This window comes from Oreochromis aureus, linkage group 12 (assembly GCF_013358895.1).
Source record: "Oreochromis aureus strain Israel breed Guangdong linkage group 12, ZZ_aureus, whole genome shotgun sequence".
NCBI classification, from domain to species: domain Eukaryota; kingdom Metazoa; phylum Chordata; class Actinopteri; order Cichliformes; family Cichlidae; genus Oreochromis; species Oreochromis aureus.
In genome coordinates, this window is record NC_052953.1 from 25,370,106 (window position 1) to 25,386,133 (window position 16,028).

The window sequence follows — 16,028 nt, forward strand, 5'->3', positions numbered from 1 at the left end:
GTACCTTTATAAGTTCACATTTCACATAGATTTAGGTTATTGACAAATGATTACCTGTAAGCAGCTCTAACTTTGGCTCTTTGACACAGGTAGGATGGCCAATCCCACTGTCTCATCACCGTTACAAGCTGTCAATTTAATTGTATGTCAAATAACCTAATAAAGAATTCATAAGAACAAATGAGTTTTTCTTTACTATACTAATTTACATTCCCAATCCACCAATGAATCACTAACAATGCAAACAAGGTAATGGAACCCCTGGTCTCCATTACATGCACCAACAGGTCAAGTTTTGTTACTCTGCTGCCGTCATTATAAAAAGAAAACGGAAATAAAGTCTCTTTTTTCTTAAATAACCTGGATACATGTTTCCAAAACCCAAGTACAGTACAAAGGAGAAAATTGTACAGAGAAAACATAGAAACTGTGTTCATAAGGCAGAAGTATTTTTCAGGGATGCAAATACTGAGATTTAACATACCTGAGAGTCAGAGCTCAGCAGGTTTTATCCCCCATTTAACGTAGGTACAGAATATATTGAATCCGTGTTAGCAGTTAAAAGCTGTGTGTTCATGTAAACTGAGAGAGCACTCTGTACGTTGATGCACCAAAACACAGAATAATATAGTTTCTTATCCTAAATATTGGCTATTACTGACATAACACTGACAGTGTGCAGTGACAGCAGCAGTCTGTCAGCATCTATGCTCGATCTGCTGCACATTCAGAAAACTGAACCTAATGCCCACATGGCATACACATGCACTGGAAGCAGAACTCATAAAGCCGCTACTCAGCTGTCACAAAAGATGCCTCTGATTGAACTGTAAGGGTTTCTCAGACCCACCTCAAAGCCTCAATCTGCCTCTAAATAATACACACAATAGAAAGAGAGTAACTATAATTTGCAAGTAGCAATGAAAGAGATGTACTTTCTTGTGAGTAATAAAGAGATTAAAATTTATGCTTCATGCAGGCTACTGTTTCAGGCGGTGATGCATTTCATTTAAGAACGGTCCTAAAACCTTCACACACACAGCGCTGCAGACTCCTCACAGACCTTACACAGTATGCTTTTTATTACTTTCAGGACTTACTGCTGTAATTTACTGTGCCTGTTTTGTCAAGTGTTAAGTCCACTGTAAAATTCAGCAGCTGGATTTCCTGTGCTGCTTGTACACACACCGTGGGGTAGAAAATGTAACGGTGTGACAGGAGAGGTCAAGTTACCAACCTCAAACAGGTATCAGTTTGTAAGCCTCAGATGGGACTTTGTGTCCAGACCCTGCTTTGCTGAGCTGTATACTCACTACATATTACCCAACCTACAGTTTAAAATTCAACTTTAAGCACGAACTAACCTAGCTAACGCTCGAGTGATCGATTCTGTTGCGTTTTTGGATCTAGTTAATGGAAAATTGACAGAGAGAAAGAGAAGCAGACATTTTAGCTGGGTGGTTATTACAAACAATGTGTGAAGACTGCACATCATATCTACATTTCAGAGCTCCTGTCTGCAACAGGAAGAAACAAAAACGGGCGTGGTCCTGTCCTCAACTCATCTGCTCCAGGTAGGCAGACAGCAGGAGTCCAGGAGGCAGGAACTCTTCTTGTTTGTTCACCACTTCAGTCTGACGTAAGCCATTGTAGTCGCTGCCTGGAGGCCCAACAAGCGAGAAATAGACTTTGATCACTGTGATGTGACTGAAACAAACTAAACTGGCTTAGCAGGCGCAGCCAGGATTGGATAAGTAGGATTATGTAAAGACAGAAGCATTTATAATGATAAAAACTCAAAATCTTCCAGTTTTAATGAGACGAAAAGATGATACATGCCAGTAAGTTTTGGGGGTTTTTTTGTAAAAAATACATTGCGTTTTTCTTTTGTTGGTATTTTTTATTTCGTGAAGACGCTGTTCAAAAATTCTGTACATTTAAGAACACACAAAGTGGCTTTAAACGTGAAGTACGAGTGTAAATACTTGCAACTGTAAAACTCCCAACAACGAGGAAATTTGCTGTTAAATTCCATGTCTGTTCAGACTCAGAGCACACATATGTAGTGAAGACTCAAGGATTTTAACAGGCAGACACCAGACTACTGTCACCAACTCTGTAATATAGTCTACTTTTTGGCATTAACGTCAGAAACATGTTAGCGCTGAGTGTTTAGTTTCACCGTATTGTTTAAATCAGCATATTAATTCTTGAGTTATAATTATAGCTTAAATCTGCATAAACAGGAATTCATATTCACCACTTATATTCAGTACATCTGACTATGAGCAGCAGATTAAGTAAAAAACAAACAAACAATTGGCTGCAGGTGTCCATGAGTTATTCCAGCTGAGTACAACTAATTATGAATTAAGAATATTTTTTTTCAAAACCCGACTTACTTGTTTGCTTAAAAACAAATTACCCCCCCCCCCCCTCAAAAAGAAAATTCAAATATTAACATGTTTTGTTTGTTTAAAACTAATATTAAATTCAATTCAATTTTATTTATATAGCACCAAATCACAACAAAAGTCGCCTCAAGGCGCTTCATATTGTACAGTAGATCGCACAATAATAAATACAGAGAAAAACCCAACAATCATATCATATGACCCCCTATGAGCAAGCACTTTGGCGACAGTGGGAAGGAAAAACTCCCTTTTAACAGGAAGAAACCTCCGGCAGAACCAGGCTCAGGGAGGGGCTCAGGGAATATCATTATGAAACACTGTTTTCTGCTGTACTGTCACTTTGTGGTTGGTTAAATATTGTATTCAACATGAGGAATAGGGGCCCGGTATGCCTACTCCCTCTCTCTTAGAAATATATATATATATATATTTTTTTTTAAACACTGTTTGCTTTGTTGCAATCAGACAGAAATAAAATGAGTGAATGAGAAGCTCATAGGTTGACACAGGCGCTCAGCGACCTTCCCTTTACACAGTAATATAACGAGCTGAAATAACCAATCGGCTGAGTCGAACCTTTACTGCAAAGAGACACGCCACAGAAGAGTTGTGCTCATCGACACAGACAGACTCAGACTGCAACATGTTGGCAATCTACCATCCTAACTTTACCCTAGTGTGACTGAGCCATTATGTATTATTGCCACTCACTTGCAGAGACGAGGTCCATATACTGGCAGATGGCGTGAAGCAGCAGCCTCTCAAAGCTGATTGACGAACACAAACAACAAAAATGTGACAGTTATTAACCCACTTGATTCAAACTGACTACGTTTGTGTAGTGTACCAATTTTCCCGCACATCTCGACAAAGGGAGACTGTGTATTCACCACCGGCTGTAAGCTATTTTCTCCTGTTCCTGTTGTGTTCCTGTCGCTATGGTGACAGACGATAAAGACTTGATGTAATCTAATACAGCAGGTTTACCTGCATGTTTGTCAGAACAATCCAAACAGCAGCATTGTTGAGATGAGATTAATTAACACATTAATGAGGTGCCAAAGCAATGCACTGAGGGTCACTAGGTTGTAATTTGCTCTGATTTTACTTGACAAATGACATTCCACTGAGCTCTCCAGACCACTTCCCACAGGTGTAATTCCACTGTCCATTATCAAAGTCTAACCAATTAAAGACTAAAGTGAATGAAAAGCTTTTGAAGAAGCACAGACACACCAACTGAAAGAAGAGGATTTCTGCCTGCTGCTGAGGTTGGTTGTGTAAACTGAGTAAGGTTGAGCGTTGAAGAAGCTCAGAAGGTTTTCCTCCAGAACTTCCAGCGTTCCCTGAGAAGCAGAAACCACAGATTTCACAAAATTCATAGTTTGTGTTTGGGAAAAATACTAAACTTCAGCAGGCGATCTCAGGGAGTCCTGCTCTCATGTCCCTGCGCATCATCTTCGTCCCTGATAATGATTAGGAGTATCTTATAATTTCTGATTGAATTCAGTGTTTCATTGGGCACATTCATACAACAGAAGGCTAAGGAACATCCTCTTTTTCACATATTTCAAACATTGTATAAAACATAAAAAATAGGAACAATGAGGAAATAACTCTTGTAGCACGAAGCCACAAGCAGATGGGTCTATTAAGAGGACCCGCCAGTGGTGGTTAAGAGATAACTGGCTCTGCATAAAACTAACATGAGTTGAACTTACTATTGGGGCTGGGCGATATGGCCTAAAATCCATATCACGGTATAATTTGAAGCATGTGCGGTAACGATATATATCACGATATATTCTTTTCTTCTGTATAACGTATTTTACACACTATAGGGCACACTTAAAATCCTTTAATTTTCTCAAAAATGGACAGTGTGCCTTATGTATGAATTCTGGTTGAGCTTACTGACCTCAAACAGATTTTATGTGGTACACGACGCGCAGAAATCTGTCAAAAATGTTTTAGTACAACTTTGGTAAGCTATAAAGCCACACCGCCTGATGGATTGTCGGAGCATTACGGCTGCCGTAGTCAGGAGCCTCGCGGAGTAATCTGGGTCCAAAACTCCGTCTGGTTCAGGTCCCAAAAGTCAAACGAACACTGCAGCATCACTGAGAGTTAAAAACTGTCTAAATTCTTTCATCTTTAATAAAATGATCAGCGTTGCTGCTTTACCAGGTGTAACAATTAAGTTTAATATCCAAGCATCCATGAAAACAGAATTTATTAAATTAAACGGAGTTAGAAGTTAGCTCGCTAGCTTCCACCTAAACATGATATGGCATGTTCTTACTGAGAGATTTCTGAAATAATTCAAACGTACAGCTCTGCTATCACTTCCAACATGAATGAAGACAGGAAACTAAATAGCAGTGACGTTTGCAGGGTTACTGAAGTTGGGCTAGCTGGTATATAATGATGTGCTACGTGATCACTAGCAAAACAGCTACGTTAGCATATCATTAGCACAGTGAAGCTAAAGGATGAACGCTAACTTTTTTCCACTCGATAAAAGTTAACGTGAGGGTTTCTGGTGGTTAAGGACAAATACAATTGCATAGCAGGATGCTATAAATGGACTAAACTTCAGTCAGGAGAACAACTGAGATAATCCATCCACAATACGAGGTTAGTCATTAATATACTGCAACAACATGGGAATAGAGCAGCTGTTAGGGAATTCAGCATTAATGACTCAATGGTACAGAAGCGCAGTTTTTGGCTTTCCCCATATTCCAAAAGTGCTTCGTCTCTTTGCTATTACTGTCGCCCGGCATAATTTGCAGCTGATGTTGTTTGCAGTCACTGCAATGCTTTCAACCAAAACAGGCGCAGCTTGTTGACACCAACAACATGCGCTATCGCGGTAGAGCGGTATAGTAAAAATCTCTACCATTGGCCAAATTAATATCGTTTCTACCGTATACCATTTATACCGCCCACCCCTACTTACTATAAAGACAACGACTTCAAATACATGAGTGATGCAATCACTGACCAAACAGTGAGAGATTTGAAGCAGAGAAGACACTCACCATGGGGATTTGTTTCCGCCTCAAGAGTTGCTCGCAACCTGCGATCGATTCTCTGGAAGCAGTCCTGACCAGTGAAGGCAGGATTTACTGCAGAGAGAGACGACAAAGTCAGACAAACACTTCACTTTAAAGGCTCGAAGGCTGAGACTGACCATTCCTCTGGTCTTTGAGGAGCTGGTTGGTGTTTTTCTTCTTGGCCTCCTCCAGCTCCAACAGAGAGAGCAGCCTCTCCTGCTCCTCACCAGAGCAATTCATGAAGTCGTTCCACGGCTAAAACAACAACAAGACAAGAAATGACATTAGTCAGCGTCCCTGATCTTTCTAGGTGGTCTTCAAAACCCTGTGCCCTGTGAGACCCCGCACAAGCCAAACCACACAGTTTACATTTCTTTGGACACACAAACACGGTTTTTGAGCGGCAGTTTCCTGTGGGACCTCTCAGGTAAATATTTGCGCACACAGTACACAAAATTTGAGAACATGACACGGTGAAATTATAAATCTTTTCTTAAGCCGTGCGCACTTCTGCAACAAATGCCACTAATTTGTGTACCTCTACATAGTTTCCATTGGTGCAGACTTCATAGAAGATGGATGGGATGGCTGGGTTGCTGCAAACCTCCAGATCGTCTTTGGAGCACTCATCTTTCTCAAGGAGATTAGCAAGGTAGGGTGCTAATTTTCAAAGGAGAAGATTAGAGAGAGATAAATGAGCAAAGCAATGACTTTATAACTAATGTAAAAGTTTTTCTCATCCTCTAAGGTATTGAAGCCACTAACGTCAGAATTCTTTGTAAAAATGTTGCCCAGCAGCCTCAGGAGCCTCAAATACATCTTATAAAACATTTTGAACTTGCACACAGAGATTCTTCCCCAAAGTAATCCTTTCAATACTTTCCCAGCATTGCTCCGCCTGCAGTCTCTGACGCCATCTTTTAATTTACGTAAAATGAGAGCTTACTGTTCTCCTGTCGGCGGAGGCTCTTCTTGCCTTTGGCCCTGGGTGTGAGGTCAGAGTTGCGGATGGCTTGGTTGATATAGAACTGTTTCTTTTTGGTGGGTGACACTCGCTTGGCAGGAGAGCTAGGCAATGAGGTGCATTTACGCTCCTCTACTAGGCTGGAAAAACAGAGCACAGTGGATCAGTTTAGTGAGTTTGAGTTGATATATCTTTCAGAAGAATTTCCAGCTTCCAATCTCAAAATCTGATTGAGTTGTTGGAATTTCGAGGGAATCAAGTCAGCTTACTTGTTCCTCAAGCTGCTTTATTTAAACCTATCCAACTGCTCAGATGTGAAGGTAAAAGCAAGGTGTACCCTGTAACAGGCCCGGTTCACAGAAGCCCTTAGCAGGATAAACACATATAACTGACTATTTACTTATTTATTGTGTTACAGCCTTTCCTGCACAACACCTGGTACAGGTGCACAATAATAATTTCACCCTGAAACGACATTTAATAACAGCTGTAGTAGAAATCGATTGAAATACGCATATTTACATGCATGGCCATGTAATCACCTTATCTGAGGAATAAATAAGACAAAGACATACAGATGACATTTATCCTACTAAAACTGAAAATACACCCATGAAAGCTGCAGATTTTTTCCTCCTCTGGTTTCTCTGTGTAACTGGCTCAGAACAGAGCAGAGCATCCCACAGCAGCTTCAGATGTAGGTCAGTGGGTGTCTGTGTGGACCGCCTTTCCTGGAGCTTCTTCCTGTGAGCTCAGTTGTCAACATGCTGATGCCATTTTTAGCCTGAGCCCACAGGTTATTAGCAACATAATATGATGTAATCTGTGCCTGGACTATTTAGGTTCGCCCATACTCTCCCTCTGGCATCCAAACCTTAGTTTAATAAGTAAGACCTAACGAAACATGTTTTAATGCAACCTTAGGTGGCGCTGTCACTTGGTGTTTCGCTCGCTCTGCGGTAGAGTATCACTTCCTGTTCCTGCTCAAACACAGTGGTGTTTCTGAGTAGCTTTTCTGCTTAGCAATTTAATTTAAATCTTTTGATACATCCCTTTTTCATAGTATAATCTTAACGTGCTTCATCTGAATCACCCTTTCTGTTTGCTCACTGCCTAATTTATAGCCAAAGTATTCACTCACTGTCTCTTTACTGTTTCGCTAGCTTAGCTTAGCTCGTAGCCGACTCGTTAGCACCATGGCTACTTCACCTGTCCCTCCTGCACTTTCCTGCTCATTGTGTCAGATGTTTAGTTACTCCTCGGCCTCCTTTAGCAGTAATGATACCTGTAACAAATGTAGCATATCTGCAGCTCTGGAGGCCAGGATTACTGAATTGGAGACTCGGCCGCACCCTTCATTCACCCGTAGCTAGCCAGGCCCCTGTAGCTGGTGCAGCCGAAGATAGCGTAGGCCCGCTAGCTGTTTCCCGGCAGACCCCAAGCAGCTGGGGAAAGAGGGCGACTGGGTGACGGTGAGGAGGAAGCATAGTCTTAAACAGAAGCCCCAGGTACACCACCAGTTCATGTGTCTCAACCGTTTTTTCCCCACTCGGCGACACACCGCCGGGGTCAAACTCTGGTAATTGGTGATTCTGTTCTCAGACACGTGAAGCTAGAGACACCGGCAACCATAGTCAATTGTCTTCCAGGGGCCAGAGCAGGCGACATTGAAGGAAATTTAAAACTGCTGGCTAAGGGTAAACGTAAATACAGTAAGATCATAATTCACGTCGGCAGTAATGACACCGGTTACGCCAATCGGAGGTCACTAAAATCAATATTGAATCGGTGTGTAACTTTGCCAAAACAATGTCGGACTCTGTAGTTTTCTCTGGTCCCCTCCCAATCAGACCAGGAGTGACATGTTTAGCCGCATGTTCTCCTTAAATTGCTGGCTGTCTGAGTGGTGTCCCAGAAACGATGTGGGCTTCATAGATAATTGGCAAACCTTCTGGAGGAAACCTGGTCTTGTTAGGAGAGATGGCATCCATCCCACTTTGGATGGAGCAGCTCTCATTTCTAGAAATATGGACAAATTTATTAAACCCCCAAAATATGACTATCCAGAGTTGGGACCAGGAAGCAGAGTTGCAGTCTTACACGCCTCTCTGCAGCTTCTCTCCTCCTGCTACCCCCAAAACCCATCTCCATTGAGACTGTGTCAGCTCCCAAAATGACAAAAACAAACCAAAACCAGCAATAAACAACTTAAACATAAAAATCAAAAAGAAAGAACAATACAGTATCCACATCTGAACCAAAGAGTAAAACAGTGAAATGTGGATTATTAAATATTAGGTCTCCCTCCTCCAAGTCTCTGTTAGTACATGACTTAATTGATCAACAAATCGATTTACTCTGCCTTACAGAAACCTGGTTGCAGCCGGATGATTATGTTAGTTTAAATGAATCAACACAGAGTTTCTCTCTGATTTCTCAGACTTTTTATCTGATTTAGTGCTCAGCTCAGATAAAATAATTATTGTGGGTGATTTTAACATCCATGTAGATGCTAAAAATGACAGCCTCAACATCGCATTTAATCTGTTATTAGACTCAATTGGCTTCTCTCAAAATGTAAAAGAACCCACCCACCACTTTAATCACACTCTAGATCTTGTTTTAACATATGGCATAGAAACTGAACATTTAACAGTGTTTCCTGAAAACCCTCTGCTGTCTGATCATTTCCTGATAACATTTACATTTACAATAATTGATTACACAGCAATGGAGAGTAGACTTTATCAAAGTAGATGTCTTTCTGAAAGTGCTGTAACTAAGTTTAAGAATATAATCCACCCACAGTTATCATCTTCAATGCCCTGTACCAACATAGAGCAGAGCAGCTATCTGAACGCTTACTCCAACAGAGGTTGATTATCTTGTTAATAATTTTACCTCCTCACTACATGCGACTCTGGATACTGTAGCTCCTGTGAAAACTAAGGCCTCAAATCCAAAGTCCCTGACTCCGTGGTATAATTCTCAAACACGTAGCCTAAAGCAGATAACTCGTAAGCTGGAGAGGAAATGGCGTGTCACAAATTTAGAGGATCATCATTTAGCCTGGAGAAATAGTTTGCTGCTTTATAAGAAAGCCCTCCATAAAGCCAGAACATCTTACTATTCGTCACTGATTGAAGAAAATAAGAACAACCCCAGGTTTCTCTTCAGCACTGTAGCCAGGCTGACAAAAAGTCAGAGCTCTACTGAGCCAACAATCCCTTTAACGTTAACTAGTAATGACTTCATGAACTTCTTCACAAATAAAATTTTTATCATTAGAGAAAAAATTACCAATAATCATCCCACAGATGTAATATCTTCTACAGCTACTTTTAGTACCATCGATGTTAAGCTAGACTCTTTTTCTCCAATTGATCTTTCTGAGTTAACTTCAATAATTAATTCCTCCAAACCATCAACGTGTCTTTTAGACCCCATTCCTACAAAACTGCTCAAAGAAGTCCTGCCATTAATTAATTCTTCAATCTTAAATATGATCAACCTATCTCTAATAATCGGCTATGTACCTTAGGCCTTCAAGCTGGCTGTAGTTAAACCTTTACTCAAAAAGCCATCTCTAGACCCAGCTGTCTTAGCTAATTATAGGCCAATCTCCAACCTTCCTTTCATATCAAAAATCCTTGAAAGAGTAGTTGTCAAACAGCTAACAGATCATCTGCAGAGGAATGGCTTATTTGAAGCGTTTCAGTCAGGTTTCAGAGCTCATCACAGCACAGAAACAGCTTTAGTGAAGGTTACAAATGATCTTCTTATGGCCTCTGACAGTGGACTCATCTCTGTGCTTGTCCTGCTAGACCTTAGTGCTGCGTTCGATACTGTTGACCATAATATCCTATTAGAGCGATTGGAACATGCTGTAGGTATTACAGGTACTGTGCTGCAGTGGTTTGTATCATATCTATCTAATAGACTCCAATTTGTGCATGTAAATGGAGAGTCCTCTTCCCACACTAAGGTCAATTATGGTGTTCCACAGGGTTCAGTGCTAGGACCAATTCTATTTACATTATACATGCTTCCCCTAGGCAGCATCATTAGAAGACATAGCATAAATTTTCACTGCTATGCAGATGACACGCAGCTCTATCTATCCATGAAGCCAGGTAACACACACCAATTAGTTAAACTGCAGGAATGTCTTAAAGACATAAAGACCTGGATGGCCGCTAACTTTCTGCTTCTTAATTCAGATCAAACTGAGGTTATTGTACTCGGCCCTGAAACTCTTAGAAATATGGTATCTAACCAGATTCTTACTCTGGATGGCATTACCTTGGCCTCCAGTAATGCTGTGAGGAACCTTGGAGTCATTTTTGACCAGGACATGTCCTTTAGCGCACATATTAAACAAATACGTAAGACTGCTTTCTTCCATTTGCGCAACATCTCTAAAATTAGAAATATCCTATCTCAGAGTGATGCTGAAAAAGTAGTTCATGCCTTCATTACTTCCAGGCTGGACTACTGTAATTCATTATTATCAGGAAGTCCTAAAAACTCCCTGAAAAGTCTTCAGCTAATCCAAAATGCTGCAGAAAGAGTACTGAGAGGGACTAGGAAGAGAGAACATATTTCTCCTGTTTTGGCTTCCCTTCATTGGCTTCCTGTTAAATCCAGAATTGAATTCAAAATCCTGCTCCTCACATACAAGGTCTTAAATAATCAGGCCCCATCTTATCTTAATGACCTTGTAGTGCCATATCACCCTATTAGAGCACTTCACTCTCGCTCTGCAGGCCTACTTGCTGTTCCTAGAGTATTTAAAAGTAGAATGGGAGGGAGAGCCTTCAGTTTTCAGGCCCCTCTTCTGTGGAACCAGCTTCCAGTTTGGATTCGGGAGACAGACACTATCTCTACTTTCAAGGTTAGGCTTAAAACTTTCCTTTTTGCTAAAGCATGTAGTTAGGGCTGGACCAGGTGACCCTGAATCCTCCCTTAGTTATGCTGCAATAGACGTAGGCTGCCGGGGATTCCCATGATGCATTGAGTTTTTCCTTTCCAGCCACTCACTATGTGTTAATAGACCTCTCTGCATCGAATCATATCTGTTATTAATTTCTGTCTCTCTTCCACAGCATGTCTTTCATCCTGTTTTCCTTCTTCACCCCAACGGTCGCAGCAGATGGCCGCCTCCCTGAGCCTGGTTCTGCCGGAGGTTTCTTCCTGTTAAAGGGAGTTTTTCCTTCCCACTGTCGCCAAAGTGCTTGCTCATAGGGGGTCATATGATATGATTGTTGGGGTTTTCTGTATTTATTATTGTGCGATCTATTGTACAATATAAAGCGCCTTGAGGCGACTTTTGTTGTGATTTGGCGCTATATAAATAAAATTGAATTGAATTGAATTGAATTGAATTGAAAACCTTACATCTTTCCACAGGTCTCCACTTCATCAGACATCACCTAGACCCAGAGCTGGGTGAGGCCAGCACAAACAGCGGCCTATTCGATGAAGATGATGGATCCATGGGGTCAGGAAAGCCAGTAGCAGAGGAACTGGAGAGGTACCTTTCATGTCCATTCACTGGAGGTGTGGATGTATTGCATGGCTTTCCTCACATCAAGAAGCTGTCGATCAAAGTCAATACAGTTCTTCCTGCGTCTGCAGCCTGTGAGAGACTTTTTAGTCATGCAGGACTCCTGTTCACTGCCAAACGGTCACAGCTTCACAGCAAGAACCTTGAGAGCAAACTGCTGCTGAAGCTGAAGCACCATTTCACTGACTGAAGAAACAATTTATGGTAAAGTGAGCCATACACATATGTACATCCACAGAGTGGAAATTTGTCTTTTATAATTAGTTTTACTCTGATTTCAGTGTTTATATGTGAGTGTAGTTTTTGCATTTTTACATATTACATTGTGTTAATCCACTGTCTATACTTCAGGGTATTTTAGTATACAAAATACGTTTTGTTTGAATGTCTATTCTTGTGAAATTTTAGCACAGATGTGTTGTTTTTTTGTTTGTTTTTAATTCCTGCTGTCCGCCTTGGGAATAAACTTTTCCTGATTATACCTGTTGCAACTCTGTGTCATTTGTTTCTGATTTACTTAATCCCTCCTTGTATTTAAAAGAACCACCCCTAGTATGACATTCTGGCGCATCAGCTGTAGTCTGTTATGTTGAAGTTGCCTCGTTCTAATGTTTTCTGTGAGGCTGCTGTAAATGTGAATATATTTACTGTGAGTTTTGCTTGAAAAAGCTTTACGTTGTGAAAAACTGAAATCTTGAAATTAGAATTGTTGTGCCTTATTTTGTGGATCTTTTCACATATATTCCTTTTGAAAATACTAACATTTGTATATTTATTTATTTTTGATTGTCTGATAGCATTTATTTATAAAATAAATCGGACATTTCAAACAGTTACTCGCTATTTACTCAGTACTTGAGTAGCCTTTTCACCAAGTACTTTTTTACTCTTACTCGAGTAACTTTTTTGACGACTACTTTTTACTTGAGTAATAATATTTTAAAGTAATGATACTCTTACTTGAGTACATTTTTTGGATACTCGACCCACCTCTGGTAAGCAGCATTCGGGGATGAGCCGGGGAGCGAACAAGAAGGAAAAGATGCTGCTCTGGGAGAGGTTCGATGCGAGTCAGAGTGAAAGGAGAACTTAGACTTTGCTGAATTTGAGACGGAGCTAGTAGAGGGCTGGTTTGAAGAAAAAAGACTAAGGATTTTTTCAGGATTTCCCCTTTTTTCGAATATAAGGCGTTGGGTATAGAGGGTTCCCTACAAGTTATTCTAGGGTTTTTTGTTGTGCATATTTTGGATAGAAATACGGAGGGTTTTTTCAGGAGGTTTCCCTGCTTGTTTGCCTAGGGGTTTAGTGGGAGCCGCGGTGCGCTGAATTTGAGAAAGAGGGATCGTTTGAAGAAAAAAGACTAAGGATTTTTTCAGGTGTTTTCCCCTGTTATCAAATATAAGGTTTTGGGAATAGAGGGTTCCCTACAAGTTATTCTAGGGGTTTTTTGTTGCGCGTGTTTTGGAGCAGGGGCGATTTTAGCCCATTTTTGGGGGTGCTTCAGCACCCCCAAAAATGAATCAAAGCACCCCCAAAGATTTCTTACTTTTTTTTGACAATATTTGCTGTTTGTAGGACACACTACTAAAAATATAAAAAGCGTACAGTACGTAATTGAGATGGAACATTTTAACAACAGAAGTATAGATAACCCCTCCCCCCTCCCAAAATGGTTTGTTCCAGCCCACCTCTCTCTCAGGTGCCCTTTGTGCCAGAGCGATGGTGTCTGAGATGCAGCGGAGCGGAAGTGGAAGCGCCTGCCCTAAAACAGGACATATTAGCTGCATTTAACCCTAAGTTACTCTTCATATAGTTGGTAGGAGTCATGCCATGTTTCTTTTTAGCTGAAAAACATTACACCAGGCAACCTGCTGTGTTGAAAACGTGTTTTCCTACGATGTTTGCTGCCCTACAATCTGTCCTGCTCTGTAGTAAAATCAGTGATATTTGACCGTCCTGTTGCTCCCATTGAAATGTTTACAGCCTATTTAAAATCAAAAATTTAACATTGTCCGTAGCTACTGCTGTTACCACTGTCCTGTTTGAAATGTAATGAGAGAAGCTGCTTATTTTGCCATATGTGCCGATATTAAACCCAAAGTACTTACTAGCTAACTGACTGGACGCCCATTAACCTTATAACTCCTTTTGTGTGTGTGTGTGCAAAGAGACAGTCAGGTTCATAATGGATATGTGGAAGTTTATTTATTTATTTATTTTAAAAAGGAGCCACATTCAGGTAAAAGTGTAAGATCAAATGATCCATCAATAGAGGATAATGTTGGATCAGTGTTTCAATATTTATATCTTTTATTAGATGTACATGTGGTTTGGTTATTTGCCTTTTAATTGAAAGTGCACTGAGAGGACTTTTTTTTATTAGTGATCTTAATAGTATTTTTTAATCTAATTGAATACAATCTATTTGTGTATGATTGTCAGTCCAAAGAGGGAGAGAGGAAAGAGGGGAAAAGGTCAGGAAGAACCAGGTAAGAAAACAGGCAGGAAATACTAACAAGCACAACATAAACTGTTAAACTGGCAAAGAAACAAAAAACAACTAATTTTACTCGTACAATCTGGAAGTTGTGTTGTTTGTCTGCAAAACAAACGCGGTTGTCAGCCCTGTCACTGCATTACCATATTGAACTTCAGTCAGAGGAAGTCACGGTTGCCAAAAAGCAGACTCCAGCAACTGGCTGTGATGTCAGTTGAGAAAGAGCTGCTTGAGAGACTTGACCACCAAAATGTGATAGACAGATTTAACAACCTCAAGGTGAGGCGACATAGGATAAAAGAAAAGAAAAAATCTGCAGAGCCATAGTAGTATCTGCACTAACGATCTTTTCATAGATTGTACCAGAGGCCAATGTGTCTCAAATTTTCTAATTTTTTAATAATATTTTGTACATTTTAAGGACTCTTCTGTTTTTGGAGTGTATTTTTTATGTATCTGTATTGTGTTATACACACACTTTAAAAGTGAATCTCTGTCCAATCTGTGTTAACTAACTACAATCTCTGTCCAAAAAATGCACTCAGTTTACTTTTTACTCATCATTCATCTCCCCCAGTAATTAAGGTTAGGATATCTTTTTTTTTTTTTTAAATTCCTTTAAAAAAAAAAATTTCCAATCCATTCTTCCCTCTGGGTGCTCAGCACCCCCAAAGCTCTGATCCTAGAATCGCCCCTGATTTGGGGCTTTAAAGATTTCTTTAAACCGTTCTTTTTCTCGGGGTAGAAGGAGTTATTTTGGATTTTTTTCCAGTCCAAGCAGGCTCAAAAGTATACATCCACTTTCTTATATCTTTTAATAAATGGTGTTCAAGGTTCTACAATGTCCTTTAACTTGACAAGTTCAAGACCTATTAACTTTAACTGCTAGTTTTTTTGCTAGCATATGGATGTTTGACAACACTCATTGGACCACCACTCAGAACAACGAGAAAACAAAGGAACTCAGCGAAGACCAAAAAAGGAGAATTGTAGATTTACAGAAGTCGGTAAGATCTCCTTGAGCCATTTCTAAACACTGCAAATTCTAAGATCGTCAGTTTAACCAGCTGTCCTTAAATACAAGTTATTCAGATGTCTCACTACTTTTTTAAGGTCTAAAAAGAGGTCTTAAACTATCACCCTTAGATGAGAGTAAATTGTTAGAACAACCCAGGAATCACCAAAGCTCAATCCTGCCATGAATGGGAAACTGCTGGAAGTAAGTTTTACATCACCATAAACCAGGAGGATGCCAACCAAGAACAAGACAATGACCCGAAACACATCAAACCTGGTTTTGGATTAGATAAAGCAGGCTAACATTAAGTTTCTTGAATGGCCTTCCCAAAGCCCCAAGCTCAGTCCTGTTGAGAATTTCTGCACTATATTTAAAACTGTCTTACTGTATTTGAAATTTTTTTTACCACAACTAAACAAAATAGGAAATATTAGTACAAACGTGCCATTTTTACTGGATCAGAATGATAGAATTAATACACCTTTTCTAATATTACTCTTCACATAATAG

General features: G+C 40.2%; 1 pseudogene; it reads right to left on the reverse strand.

The window, feature by feature from the left end:
* Nucleotides 1–276: 276 nt before the first annotated feature.
* Nucleotides 277–11,934, reverse strand: LOC116314121 (annotated as a pseudogene).
* Nucleotides 11,935–16,028: the final 4,094 nt, after the last annotated feature.